This window comes from Anguilla anguilla, chromosome 15 (assembly GCF_013347855.1).
Source record: "Anguilla anguilla isolate fAngAng1 chromosome 15, fAngAng1.pri, whole genome shotgun sequence".
Classification (NCBI taxonomy): Eukaryota; Metazoa; Chordata; class Actinopteri; order Anguilliformes; family Anguillidae; genus Anguilla; species Anguilla anguilla.
This window is the reverse complement of record NC_049215.1, coordinates 26,221,622-26,237,475: the sequence shown is the minus strand read 5'-3', so window position 1 is coordinate 26,237,475 and position 15,854 is coordinate 26,221,622. Positions and strand designations below refer to the sequence as shown.

Sequence of the window (15,854 nt, the reverse complement as noted above, 5' to 3'; positions counted from 1 at the left end):
AAATGCCTTGAAACACGGGATTACTGCGTGAAATCGCGTACAGTTAATTAGATGCATAAATTAAAGCCTAACTTGCGTGTCATCATATTGGTAAATCCTGAAACTGATGTAACGACCTGGTGACACGAGGGCCGTAAATGATGGCGGACGTGGCACCGTGACAGGACCCGAGAGCCTCGCTGATGTCCCAGGTTTACCCACAGCGTATCGGCTTACCGGACTGGCCTTGCACATTCAGAGCGTATGGGTCGCCGGATTTATGCTGCGTCTTCCAAATCTATCCTAGGAGCGGGTCCGATTTAATAAGGGGCTCCAAACGGGTCGGTTTCTACGTCTGCGCATTCGTTCACGGTCCCGGGCCCGTAACAGCAATTTGAAATGCAACGGTGGAATACTGCAGCCCGCGCGGTAACTCTATAACCTGCGCTTTTATCATTGATTAGGTCATTTAGAAAAGCCCGGAGCCCACATGCTGACGCACAATACGGGGAACTGTATCTGGAATGTTCCACTTGACCAGGCAGAACAGAACATCCCAAGCGATCATTAGAGGGGGAGAGTTGGGTTTCTCCGCTCCCCTGCCGGGCTTTAGACACACACTGTATCCTTCCACGCTGTAGTTCCCACCCCCCCTCAGATCCGCACGCTCATTATGTATCATTTACACAGTTATTCCCAGTGATTAAATAATCAAATAGTGCTGCGAGCAAAAGTTCCACCTGAACACCTGTTTTCGGGCCACCCAGGCCTCGCAGCTATGCGGGGCATGACGGGCGGCGATACTGAGACACCGAGACACCTGCTTCTACAAACAAACCTTTACCCCTGGAGTTCATCGGACTCCCCGCTGTCTCAGAACACCGCCACGGTCTTTAGGGCCAGAAGACACAGGTGTTCCCGTTCTGTCACACACTGACTGGCACGCGGTGTCAGGACGGAGCTCGTTTACAGAAGCAAGAGACCGTTAACTCAAATACAGAGCTGAAAATTACACAGCCTGCTAATGCCACAGACATCGTTGTCTTAATATCATTTCATTTTTTAAAAATCCTTTTCCCGTGTTAAAGAATTGGGTGTGAAATAGACGTTCTCGCATTTTGATTATGACCAGTGGTCTACAATCTATCAAACAATGAAGACATGCATTGTACTGCACAAAAATGGCGGCAGGATCCCCCCAAAACCTAACCCCGCGTCCACAGCACAACAATCGAAGGTGCTAAAATGAGACTCTGATTTATTAAGTACTAATTGTTGGTGTGAATGTCTCTCCCCCGCAGATGGTGAGAGGGTGGAGGTGGGGCCTCCTGACATACTCCGCTGAGTGTTAACTTTTATCAACTGGCAGATTCATGGGCCTAAACCCCCTGCTGAGGACGTTATATTTTTGAAAAGTTGTAAACTCGTTCCCACCACTTGAAAATCGCCCCTCACGTCCTCAGGGTATTGTTTGTTTTTTTCACCTCCAACTGCGTGATGATTAATGAGGGGGCCAGCCGGAGACAGCCCAGGCCCAAAATTAGCCTGGCACGGGGTGTGGGGTGCAGGCCATGACTCCCGTAGCCCTCGCCAGTGGACACGTTTTCGCGGGACGGTGCGCAGGATGGATGACTGGGATGGCAGGCAAATCTGGAGTTGAAAAAAGAAAAGAGGTTCGCAAAGCTATTTGTGACACTGACTGTCATCCCATGATGGATCAGTGTGAAGGCGTGGGGGGAGGAGGGGGTGTTGGAGATGAGCGGTGCAACGCCTCTGTGCTTGTACCACAGTGGGAATTTTGGGGAAAACACTCTGGCACTCTGTGCCTTGACTGACAGGGAAGTCAGTGGAGTTCTGGGAAAACCACGAGCCACAGCTCAGTGCGGTGACCTATAAAGCTCACAAATTTACATCACACACGTACTGTAGCCTATTTATACTGCCATCGAGCAAAACACCTTTTTCCAAGGGCACAGCTCGGACCCAAAGGCCAGTGCCGTAACTACAAGTCTTCACGGCTGCAGTGACACTCACATGTTTTGCGGTACTCAAAGTTCCTGCAGGAATGACTGAATGAGGTTCTCAAAGTTCTCGCAAGAACGACTAACTGGGAAACAGCCAATCTGACTCCAGGGTCTCTGGGGCACTGATGGATGCTCCGGGACTGAAATTAATACATTCCCACAGAGCTACACACTGACCCTCAGCGATGGAATTTTCAGACAACAGGCAAATGTTTGTTTAAGTCGGGTGTTCAGGTGTTCGAACCAGAGCTGCGGTAGTACTGCAGGAACCTGCAGTTCCTTCGATTCTGCAAGTCTCAATTCAATATCTTGGTAGGACTTAATTGGCACCCAGCAGTGGCATGTAATATAGAATGTGAGATTTTAAAGGGAAAATATAGACCCAGAATGGCTAAAAGACTGACCACAGCTTCTGTCCACCAGGCTGCTCTGGAGCAACTGGAATAGCACCCGTGACCCTAAGGGCAAAAGCCTTAAGATCCCCTTACCAGCCTTTCTAAGACTCTGATTTATATATTTGTTAAGAATTTACAGCTTGTGAAATGCCCCCCCCACTTAACTACAGTGTAGATAACTTGAACTTGGAGCAGGCCTCCCCTCCACTTGCCCGCAGGCTACAGTAGGCTTGCCGTGCGAATGGCCGCTGCTGTAAATGAGCGGATAAAGCTCCCTGTATGATGCACCTGACTGGAGCGGCGCACATAAATTCACCGTGTAAGGAGAGGGTAGAAGTCGCATAGCTTGGTGTCATTCAGACGCCGTGAAGAGCACCGCTCTGTAAAACCGCACATGCCGTCACATCTGAAGGGCTCAGAATCTGTTCCTCTCTATTTCAGAATCCCACTCCAAAGGCACATTGGGTTTCTGACCCTCTTCTGCAAAGCAACAGCTGGGCTTCTTCTGGCTAGGACGATGCAAACTCTATTGTGAAATGAGAGCTGAAGCGATACACGCAGGTGATTAATTCTCCAATCAACGTTCAAAGAATCACTTGCTATTTCTCAGTATAACTTTGTCATTTGAAATGGACAAGGGGTCCCAGTGTGTCGCACGTTTAATCATGCTGTCACGCTAAGGACAAAGGGAAGGTAGTGTATCATTTACTGTATCTCAACACCCCTGACTGAATAGCATGTTCTTCAGATGAGCACTCCCTGGAGATGATCCAAAAGGGGAGACAATAAGCAAGCAAGGGCAGCAGTATGGCACACTGGTTAGTGCAATAGTCTGTGGCCCGGAAGTCCACGGGAAGTTGTGTGACACCAATGGACCAGGAATCAGAGGGTCATGAGTAGTTTTGTGAATTATCTTCTTTGTGTGATTTCTTCATGCTCACATTTTTAATGTGATACTTCAACTTCTGCCGATAAATGACGCCATTGATGCTTTTGTGAGTCCTGTGACCATCAGGTGGATCAAGCCTGGATCCTTCCAGAAAACAACCTCACTGCACCTTACAGCTGCGAACCAAATCTCCACCTGGCACCACTTATATTTCACCACTAAAGCCTGCTTCACATGTAATCTTCTTTAATTTGTTGTCAAGGGAGATGTTTTGTATGTAATCGCCTCGCTGATAGGTTGCGAACCAGAATACTTTATATGTAATCTCTCCATTTATTGGCTGTCACATGGAATGGCTTGGGTGGGATAGACAGAGATCAGAGCAAATGAGTATGGAGCAAATTAAATTCTTTGGAACTGCAAACTCATTTAATTGTAGTTCTGATTTGAAGGTTGTGAGGTTTTTTTTTACCCTGCCTATTGAAATCTTTGCATTACCTATATATTAAGAAAGCTACTGAAAGCAGCTCTTCTTGGACCCTTAGTGTAGCTTTGCTGAAAGGAAATTCAGTCTTAATTTGATTCCCACTGTTGATAAATATTTACCTTTACCCTGTGCTGAATGAAAAATGACATGCCCAAAAATTCCAGTGAACTCCCCAGAAATGCTGTCGGGGAAAATGCAGAGACCAAATACAGGCAGTACAATCTCTGGTAGAGCCAAGGTCATGTCATTGAAATGGAAATGTAAGGGTTCAGCCTGACAGGAACCAGGAACAGAGTTTGACTCAAAACTTACTGTGAAGACTGCTATAGAATAAGAGAGTAAAACACTGATCAGATTTCCTGTACAGAAAATCTAATTAAGTCTTTTTTTTTCTTGAATTAAGTGAACAATAATTCTTAGTTATGGTCTCCTTTGGTAGGCAAAAGATTATTATGTGACTGCAAAGTCCTCAACATTATCCTAAAATAATTTTCCATAAAGTAAAATGTCAAAAATCCACATATATACATGATTTTCTTAATATTTTAGAAAATAATCGTTCTTGTCCTGAGAAGTAAATAAACAGACGGCTACCCTAAATGTCATCGACCAGCGGTGAACTGGGGGAGGGGGGGTCAGGCAGAGAAGGAGAGTGGAAATGTCATAAATCACAAAGATTTTAGAATCTGATGACAAACCTAATTCCTGTCTGAAAAGAGCCGAGCGCTCCCCTCTCCACTGTCATCGAAGCCGGCCCATAAACATGGCAGCTGTCATCCCGGCCCGCCCGGCCCGTGAAGGACATGCCACCGTGCCTCTCGCATGCTTTTTCAGCAGCCAATTCTGGAATGGAGGGGCTGGCGAATTCCGATTTGCATTTTGTCACATCCAGCCGCCCAACCCCCCCCCCCTCCCCTCCACTGACCCGGACCCCCAACCCCACCCCATCCCATCCCATCCATCCCCGGGTCGGATTTGACCATCTGTTCAAGGGCATTACTCCTGTAAAATCACTTTATTCCCCCCCCCCTTTACTCCTAAAAAACAGGTTGTGAAAACTTAATATGGAAATAAGGGCGCATGGGTGTAGGGGTCGGGGGGTGGTGGTGTGAGGAACTGGGGGTGGGAGGGCAGTTGGGGGTGGGGGGGGGGGGGGGGGGGGGGGGGGGTGTAGTGCGCTAAATGTTGCCACTGCGAAAGGTGAGTAGAGGAGCTTTAGAGGAGCATTTTCCACTCAACAGATGATCCCCACACATGCACACCATGGTAATGAGATAGGGTACAGCGGAGCTGCCCCACCGTCTTCTGCGGCGCATATGGGGTTTGTAAATAAGTCTGTTTCCAAATGATTACGGTTTAAAGATACTCTGCTAATCCGGTACCCTTATATCATGTCTTCGGGATGTTCCACAAATTCGGCCAAAAACTTTCCATTTCTGACTATAGCACTGAGGCTGACAATTTGTTCAACAAGTGGGGAAAAACAGCATATATTAGCACCGAAGCAAAATATCTCACTCACATGCAAAGTGTGTAACACACTACACATGCTATAAAGGTTTGCAGATTTGTAAATGTGTTGTAGTGATACACCTCTGCACATAGTACCTGAAAGAAAGTAAAGCATTCAGCACTGGTTTCCAAACCTCTCCACAGGTACTGAAACAATCAATAAAGCACATGTGCTTGAGATGTAACTCATCAAATACCTGGATCGGGATGAGGACACCCAAAAAGAGCTTTGGGAACCACTGCCATTGAGCAATTAAGGCAGAAAATACTGCTAAAAAGGAGACTGAAAACGTCCATTGGCATGATGAGGGCAAGAACATGGGGCCACCAGACAATGTGCTGTGCACTGGCTGATAATAACGCAAGCCATAATAAAATCAAAAGTTATTTTGTATCTGTAATTACAATCACATGGTATCTCCCCATCCCCATTAATAACATCTGTTTCCAGTAATCATATTCCGGAATTCTCATTAAAAATTGACAAAACCGCCAAAAGCATGAGCAGTACATCACTATGACTATTTTCACTAACTTAGCTTTTTGACTATTTTGTGAGAAACAAGGCAGCATTTCTCAGGATAAGCTGCTGAATTAACTGCCATAGGATCTACAGAAACAAATCAGCCAGAACAACTGATACGCAGGAGGGCTTCTGGTTGGCTGCTTGTGCGATGCCGTGTTTTGCGGCCTAGACCTGTCACTAGGAACTTACAGAACCCTAAATGCATCATTAAATCCACCTCTGCAGAGAGGGTGGACGTGTACACTTCCTATAGCTCGCATATTCAGACACAGAGACCAGTTGTGCTCCATACAGCCAGGACTGGCATTCCAGACAAAATGCAGCCGCCCCAAAGCAGAGTGGATCGTAAACTTTCTGAAGAATTATGAACGTGCGACAAATCCCCACCACAACCCCCCCAAAAAAAAAAAAAAAAAAAAAACTTCCTCCATTTTAATTCTTCTGCAGAATTATTGCTCGCCACACATCATAAATAAACTGAGAATGTCACAGGGCCAGCTTCCTGTGTAATTAGATAAATGTGCACTGCCTGGTGCTGTGAAAGCCTGGTGTTGTGTGCACACCACATGTAGGGTACGCACAGACAAACACACAGACACGGACGCATTTCTCCACAACAGCATAAACCAGTCACCTCATCAGTATATCCAGTATATCCTGTAATGACAGAGGAAGCACGATTCGTGCCGTCACAGCGCCAACTGTGGCCAGTAGCGCCAATTTGCGACGTGCAACAGGCGATTCTTCTGCCCAGGGTACGGGAGGGCTCATGCATGTTAAAACCGCATGCGAAGGGTCGTCCTCCGACTCTACGCTATGCCAGCTTATCTTGTATTCTGAGACGTGAAAAAGCAGCAGCTGGTGACACCAGGCGTTTTGGAGAATCGGGGTATTGGCCACCTTCTCCGGAATCGGCAGCGGGGATTGCGCATAAACACAGTTGCCGTTGCAGACAGTTAGGCATTTCAAATAACGGCGGGAAATGCTCAGCCCCACAGTGGCCATCAAATTTATATATACTACGGTGTAAAACTGAAATGCATTGGTTCCATTTTCAGCAGTGATACGAGAGTCTCCTGTCATGACAACAGTTTCCTCCATGACCAAGATTCTGTGGCACTTCCACAGGCGTAACAGCCGGTACATGGCTGCAGTTATTCGCATTCTCTGAGGGCCCACCCATTGTCATTTTCAGAAGGTGATTACAGTAATAGCCATGCAAGTGGTCTAACTAGATTAGGCCGCAGACATGGAAGTACCATCTGGCATGCATACTGACAAACAGCATTACCTTGCTGACTGGGGTGTGCAAATGTGCTCTTAATTTGCTGGTCATTTAGAGCAGGGGGGCAGGTAGCAGAGCAGTTCTGGTCTAAAACGGTATTTGCTGAATTACAAGATGTTCTTTCCGATGCCAGCTGGAGGGTCAAACTGTAGTAGTGGAGGAGTGATGATGGAGAGAAAACAGAAAGGTTCTGCTGGTAATGAAGCAGTGGGCTGCATTGTATGGTGCCCAAGGATAGCAGAACCAAAGAGGGAAATTACTCCATTCAGCTGGTAGGATTACCTGATTTTTCACTGACCTTTGACAATAATAATCTGGTTAACACAGGTCCACACATTTGCTTTTGTCCCCGTGGTCCAGCAAAAATAATTTCATAAGCATGTCACAGTATAAGGGGAGGGAGATAGGCATAATAGTGAACTGGTGAAGTATAAAATAGAATAAATCATCAATCTGTGGAGATCATACTAGTAGCCAGGACAAACACAAGGTGTGTACTATTAGCTCTTGCTGTGACTACGTCTTTCTCCCACATATACAAACACGTCGATGAATAAATAAAATCATAAAATATATCAACGGAAACATTCCACCCTGTGTCTCTGCAGAAGCATTAACTGTCATTATGAAAGCCTTCTTTATCACTGTGAAGAATTTTGCATACGTACACTCGAACTTCCATGTGACCGGTTTAATCAATCAACAATTCTCAGGTCCTAAAGCACCGATCCATTTAAACCGGTCTAAAGACAGCCACAGTCATCTTCCCTGGAGCAACCATTGACTCAATTTTTCCTCTTGTTTGCACATAAATAGTGTTTTCAGACTTAATTATCCTAAACCATAGGCTAATTTTAGGGTATAGTAGGTGGATGAAAACTTGACTTGACTAGGATCATCAACTCACTGTACACTGCCAGCAACACCCGTCCACCACAGGACCGAAGACAGACTCGGCCACATTTCACCCATTACAAACCAAATGGGCCCCATGCTGTCAACGGGCCCCCAACTGAGCGAAAAGAGCCCTGTATGTCTGTCTGTCATCGCTCAGTTAAATCACGTAAATCCCCCCCCTACTGCGTTTGAGCCTGTGCAGATAGGCCCTCCTCGCGTTCAATTTTATCTCTATGAACCACAGGTTCCATTGTGAGCTGTCAGAACAAAGTGATATCTCACCTCCAGATGAGACCGGATGCAGATAAGGTGTAAGGTTCTTAACTGAACATCCTAATGGTGATGTAACAATCACTACTGGTAATTGAAATCAACAGTGTTCAAGAGCATGGAATTTTTTTTTTTTTTAACTCAAAAAAACCTACTCCTCAAAGGATAAAAATTGTTTGGGAATAGGTAAAGGAACAGAAACTGTGGTGGGGTTTGGAAGTTTGCTAACATTCCTGTTTGTAGCTCTGGACAACTACTGAGCAAATAGCTTTGCTAGCAAACAAATGGGCAATCTAAATGAACTCAATCTATGAGTTCATTTGGATCCAATACAACTGAAATGTACCAGTAAAATGTATCAGTAAAATATACAGTGCTAATTAAACACTGAATAGCTTTAAAAGCTTTAAGAGAGGCAGGAAGAAGTCAAGGCAGATTGTCTCCAGGAGACTTGGCGAGAACAATTTAGTAGAGGCACAAAGTCCCAGGATCTTGTCTGATTTTCCAAATTCCATCTGGGTGGACAGGAGGCCTGTACTGGCACAGGAAAAATGCCCAAAAGTGGTCCAGAAGTATCAGTGCAGATGAAACAGAAGCTTCTCTCATACATTGTTTGGTCTGTAATTGAGCAGATTCCTAGGCAGTTGTTCCAAAAGTAAAACATTTGTTATGATTAGCTCAGAAGGTGTATAGACATAGTATTGTTAGAGTGCAGGTTGTGTTTCCACTTTCTGTCTCGGAGCAAAACTCATAAAACCAACAAACTTAGGGAAAAAAATTATAAATAAAATTTTAACAACTTGGCATGTAGATACAGGACAATGCCAATATTTCAGCCCAAACATGTGGCACTGATCGGACACTTGGTGGTGCTATAACGGCTAAACATCAAAATACTGTTGAATGGAAAGTCAATCATTACTGTTGCGGATATGTTGGGTTTTTCTGCTTTATGTCTCACAGAAATTCCCTTCTCTACATGTTGGCACCACTTATGAACAAGTTCAGGATCAACAGCCGAGGAAACAAGGAAATTCCAAAAAGAAACAAATAAAAGGGATAGAATCATGTGAAATGCAACTCGCTCCAGTTATCAGATGTTAGTTTAGCGTGCTAGGTGACATCGGCTAGAGTTCAAATGCATGTACAACCCCCACAGCATCTTCACACCTGCTGTTTACACTGAAAGAACAGCATTCCAGCGGCTGGACCTCCAGCTTTCCGATCCTTTACTAGCTCCTTTAAAAGTTGCTCAGCTAGACCACCTGCCAATGTGTCTATAGGGGAAATGTAAAAGGTCAACCCCCACCCCCACCATTTGTTATTGATGGACGCACTTGGCACACGTCCAAGCAAACAACCATCAGAGGTAAGAAACTACCAGCCATGCTTCCACTGAGCACATTTCAGACTTAAAAAAAGAATTTGGCATGGAAGAGGCCAGTTGGCCGTGTGGTCACTGGCGGCCAAAGGCGGCGGGGTTAGGACAGCCCGAGAGTGTGCAGCAATGCAGAATTCCAGAGAGCAAAAAGAGGAGCGCTTCCTGTGCAGAGCCCAGCACATGTCACCATCTGGCCCAGGCCCATGGCTAGACAGGCATGACCAACAAGGGGGCGAGAAAGCTTTCATCGTCTGCATTATTGGGGATTACTGTTCTCCTCTTTAATAGTTTCATTGCTACAAGAATAGACCGGCCTTTTTTTTATTTTCCAAGTAGCCAGTCAGATGTGTAATTACTGGAGCTTTCGAGAGAGAAAGGTCAGCGCAGTTTTTCCTGAAATTGGATGCGCTTGCCTCTGTACAATCTAAGAAAGAGCCTGAGAGAATGTAGCCCAGTTTTCGAAACTGCATTCAGACACGCTCCAGACATACATCTCACGCACAGCGAGATCTATAGATAGATTCAATGGCAGAGAGGTAGCAAGGGCTACGGCAGAGGTATGATGAAGCAAGAGTCACACTCACATTAGCTGTGAAATAACAGACATTCTCTTAAGCCAGTGGTCATAGAAGCAGTTTATCTGACAAGAAATATAAAGCTGATTTATTGGGTGCATGTGTGTAGCCCAAATATTTGCCTGGATATTTATTCACAGGGATTATCCTAGCATTTTCAATGGTGTGAACGATGATTTTTCACACAGTGTACCCGTCAGGCCTTAAACAAATTTCTAATAAAAATTGATGAGCGTAACACAAAGAAGATTATAGTGTACATACAGGCACCAACAAGGCGCACAAGGCTCACAGCTCTAGGAATAGACACTAGCTTTACACAAATACATTCACGAGTCTCCATTTCTAAGTTTTTATTGCTACATTGCATATTTATTTATTTAGCAGACACCCATTGCCATTTGCAAAGCAATTTCAGCTGTCTCACCCCAAAATTAATACCTGCAACCTTGTGGTCTCAGGTCCAGTTGCCAAACCAAACCCCCATACCAAGGGTTTTCAACCTTTACTGATCCAGAGACACTCACCCAGACTCAAAGGAATCCAGGGGCTATATTTTTTAAATATTTTACCAAATCTATAGTCATTGCATATCAAGTCTGGCCAGGGACCAGCTACAGTACCTTCAAATACCCCCAGGGGTCTACAGACCCCCTGCTGAAAACCCACTCTCTATACTACTACTGTATATTGAGAGGATTCAAACCGTTACTATATGCTGAGGTTTCCGGTTTTTCAGAATTTATATTCTATTCTGTTCCTCTTGGGGCAGTCTAAACAGTACCATCGTCTTAATAATGGGGTAAAATTCTAACTTTAAAAACGTCATGAAAATTGTTGTAAATTGCCGAGCGTTGCAGTGGTTGCGCTAGCATGGAATGCTGCATCTTTGAATTGCAGGACATTTAAAAATTAGCATTTTATACTAATTCACTAGCATTCTCATAAAATATTGATATTTGCCATAATATGTCAACTCACAAGACTAACACAATAAATGTATGTTGTTCATAATTTTATGTCACGTAACAAAAGTGGGATGAAACAGCAGGATTAGAAGAATAAAATAAGATACAAATAATGTTTAAGCATTCTGATCAAAACAAATTTTTGCCACACAGGCCAACAATATTTTAAAAACCAAGGAGCAATTTGTTTTAATTTACTCATGTTGAGCAAACTAGCCAGTGCATGAAATAAAATTTTTTGACTTTTCTTCCAAATTAGCCGCTTTCTTTTTGAATCTCGCAATGCTACCAACAGCTGTGTAAATATTATGATCAATAAACAACAGAAATATAAGACACCAAAAGATGACTGGCTCCAAGTAACAGGCGTAATAATTATTAACCTGGGTCATCTAAAAAAAAAAAAAAAAAAGACCTCAGAATATCTGAGTTTATAGAACGCAATGTGTTTATCCCCCTGCATTTTGGCTCTTATTACTGCGTAAAAAAAGCAGAATCCCGTGCTAACGTGACCAATGGTGTTGTTCTCAGACTGTTATCCTGTACGCACTTAAAGGGCTTTACTCTGATACTGGAGAACCGTAGAGACAAACAGTCTGGCTGAGTGATCGCCAGTGCACATCATCTGATTCAAATCCAAGTGGAATTCCTCTGCGTCCAATAAAAATTAGCTAGCAGATTTTTTTTTTTCCCCCTCGCAGGATGGAGAGGACACCTGTTTCCCTGTAACTGGGCAATGGATATCAACCCACCCACCCGCCCCCCACCACCCCCACCCCCACCCCCCGCCTAACCACCCACCCCTTCCCAGACTTACACCACATCTGCTCACCATTCCACCCTGGCGCCAGGCCTCTTTTTCAAGTGCAAATTTCCTGAGCAGCATGGTTCCACGGGCCCGAAACGCAATCCGAGCAGGGGGCTGCAAACACCAACAACCCTTCCACCCTGGCCGGGCGCTTCCACACCTCCAGCTCACTTCGAGAGAGGGCAGGGATCACAGTCCGCGGTGTTCACACCTGGACGGATCTCGAGCGCGCAGCAGACTTCTCCCCCCCCGGAACGCGGTGACGGAAACGACTCAACCGTACACTCCCTGCCCATCCTACGGAACAATCTCCTGAGCTTTTTCTGGCCGAGTTCATGGATTTATCAGTACCACCTGCCCCTGGGGCATGGTATCTAAACTATCTCTCTTCTTTAAGAGAAAAGTAAAGGAACAAAAGAGGAGCTTCCTGTTGGTCCCTGCCAGCCCTGCGTGTGTGCCCCGGGCCTGGGTAACCAAGTGCAATACTCTACATTACACGTTGTGAGGAAGAGGATGTCAGTACAGCCTTTCCCAGCCAATTTAACACACAGAGTTAGACGGGCACAACACAGTTACCGGTCTACATTCTCAGGAAATTTCACTGGCAACACTCTCATGCGCGTTCTTGGTGTATGTTGCAGCTTGGAAGAAATCAGTCAATTTTAGTCAGGACACCTTTTGGCAATAGGAAACTTTTCAAGCTTTTGCTTTCTAATGGATTTTTTTTTTTCCCCTTCAACCCTCACTGCACCCCACTCTGTTGTATCTGTGCGCCCTCCACTTTGAGAACCACTGGAGCAAACTCCTCGCAAACTGACTACAATGTATGATAACACCCTGGAACATAACACCCATAATACAATGGATATAGGCAGCTTAAAGCAGGTAAAGAGCATGGACTCATTTGCATACACAATTTGATTAGATCCATATAACTGATACATTAGCTAACACGGCATTGTACGGTCCAAGTGGTAAGCACACACACCTGACACATGAAGAACCTTGTCCAATGTAGAGGACAGACTGCCAAACAGACAGTAGTGAGCACGGGCGTAACCAAAACATGCAGCAGGGTGTCAGCAGGAAGGCAATGTGTTTAGTAGAGAATTAAGCTTAAGGACATTCTTACAACTTTGATCATAAAACCGGTGCACATCTCCAGCTACATATACGCCTGAGCCACATGAAACTCTATCCACTTTATGACAACTCTCACTTTGTGGCCAGGAAAAACACTGGCTAGGTCAAACTGTGTAATCGAGGGCTCACGGCTCTAAAATAATACACCTCAAGACCCTCCCTCTGGAAGCTGCTCTGCTTCTGCTATGGGAGATTTGAATGGTTTCATGCAGAACTGGCAGGTATGTGCCGGTTGAAGGGGGAGGGGCTCAATTTGGATGCAGCTAGTGAATGAAATCCACAATAGGCAAGCCAGCTGTTGCATTAGCTGTAGCTAAAAGATGAAAGCCATTCGGCTGAGTCACTTGGAAAAGCCGCAGACCGATGCAAGAAGAAGTTTAATTGCCGACTCCAAGACCTGGCATCCTCTGTCGGCACGTGGAGAAGACTAAGCAGGTAGCGCGTTTTGTTTCTACAAGGTTATGGGACTAAGCTACCTTGCAGCCAGACAGTCACACTCAAAATGGCAGAGAACTTAGACAAATTATCTGAATTTTTCAAAAGCAATGACCGTAAGTATGGATGTTCCAATACAAATAGGGTACCATAGTCACCTCATAGCTCTATACAGGTAGCCTATAATAACAGCACACAGTTTCAGTCAAAAGAAACATAGAGCACTTTGAGTCTTGTTCAAAGATCTGTATTCTGTGGTAAAATGTCTAGAGCACCAATAAATAAAAAAATGCAAAGCACATACAGTACACAATAAAGCAAATGGAATATCATTTGAATACTTGGCTAGAAAACAAGAATAATGGGTCTCGGCCAAAACCTAAACATGACGTATGTTTATGAAATACATTTCTTATGAAAAAGTACATGTTGTGTGTTGAGTGAATGTTCTGACAGTGAGAAAATGTTTCAGGACCTGAAGGAGACTTAAAAAAATAAACACAAGAGGGCATTAGTTTACCAGAAATCTTACCACAGCATTTTACAGGAGTACAGCCTCATGACAGGGCCACTTGGAGTTGATCAATAAATATATGTGTGTGTGTGTGTGTGTGTGCACATAGCTTATATACACCCATACAGTCAAATGCAAAGGTATTGGGACAGTGACACTTTTTTTTGTAATTTTGACTCTGTACTCCAGCACATTGGATAAAACAACAAATATGAAGATAAAGTGCAGACACTCAGCTTTAATTTTATGGCATTTACATCCATATCAGGAGATCTGTGTAGGAACAGCCTTTATACTTATTCCCAAAATATTAGGGGAGCATAAGTAATTGGACAATCGGGTGCTCAGCTGTTTCTTGGACAGCTGTGTGTCTTTGCATCATTAGTTCACCAACAATGTGTTTGGCAGTAGCCCAAAGGAAAAATGGCACCCCTTGGTTTCATTCACAACTTATGATTACATATTCTAAAAATGCATCATGTTGCCGATTTATACTGGCTTATGTTTACATTATGAATGCTTTGGTATACATTAGGTTGCAGTACAATAAGACCACACTTTTTTCCACAAGAGGAGGTTTTTGTGTTCTTTATCTTGCTTGAATTTAGTTTTTGGATTTGTGTGGGCAATTCTACCCTGGTTCAATTGTAGTCTTGCAATGGACCAATACTAGTGTTTCATAGTTTTACATATAAACTTGTATTGATAACAGCTTTACATTGTAAAATGTATTGTGTCAACTAAGCAGGTTTCTTTTTGGAAGTAAACAAAAACATACATAGCAACGATTTGTTACAAACACAGTGGTTAATGAAGAGGCTTTCTGGTTTATAGTACCTGCAGTCCTATTGCCACCTGGCTACGCCACTCTCTGTAGCTGTGAGCTTCAGGCCCTCAGTCTGTTTCTTCCTCCTTTGAAGGAATATTGCACCAGTGTGCAACGAGCACTATATTCCAATGCAAGAGGACAATGCATCAGAAAAAATATCACATTTTTAAATCCTAGTCAATTCAATACTAGGCTGAAGTATGTTTCTTGATTAATTTAAAAAAAATAAAACAATCAGCAAACTCACTCGTTGTAGCCTACAGTTGTAGAGTTGCAGGTGGGTCATTAATTCTCAGCACTTAAAAAATGATTTATCTGCAGTCACTTACCAAGCAATTTTACTAGTTTGTGATTTGTATAAACGACTGGAATTTGCACCAGAATTCGCAGCAAACCTTAGGTAATGGTTATAACTACGTCTCGGAGAAGCGATAACTTCGTTAATTAAATGCAGACAGTAACCCGTAGATCACTAGCCGGCTCAAACAGGACAGAGATGTTAGCTTTTGATCTAGCGAGTTTTAGCTACACATGAAATGGTGGCCAAAGATCACCAACGTAACCGCGGTTGACTGCCTACTCCAGTATTTAAATTCTGAAGCACGCGGAGAGTTCTACCAATATTAAGTCAATAGATAACGCTTTCAGAAATACAAAGAATAAGTAGCATGTCTTCTACGCAATTATGATAGTTTAGAAAAATTCAAGCAAGTTTGAATGTACTACTTGAGTTTGGAAACGTCGTCTACTTTAAAAAGGGGGAGGAGTTAACAGGTGAGTACCGGGGAACTTAAAAAGTAACGTTAGCAGCGTCAAAGTGATTGATTATGATCATTTTTGGCGAATAGCCGTCTGATTAAAAACACAAATACAAAGGAAAACACATGTTCTAGAATACCTATAAACTTTGTTTTATAATTGAAACATGCAATTATGC

The 15,854-nt window shown here is 43.9% G+C and overlaps 1 long non-coding RNA gene across 1 annotated transcript; it reads right to left on the bottom strand.

Moving 5' to 3' along the window:
- Positions 1 to 1,270: 1,270 nt before the first annotated feature.
- Positions 1,271 to 15,652, bottom strand: LOC118214606. The gene is made up of 3 exons (XR_004762657.1): positions 15,165 to 15,652; positions 14,926 to 15,035; positions 1,271 to 1,629 (listed from the first exon to the last, which is right to left on the bottom strand). It is a non-coding gene; the product is annotated as an uncharacterized LOC118214606 (long non-coding RNA).
- Positions 15,653 to 15,854: the final 202 nt, after the last annotated feature.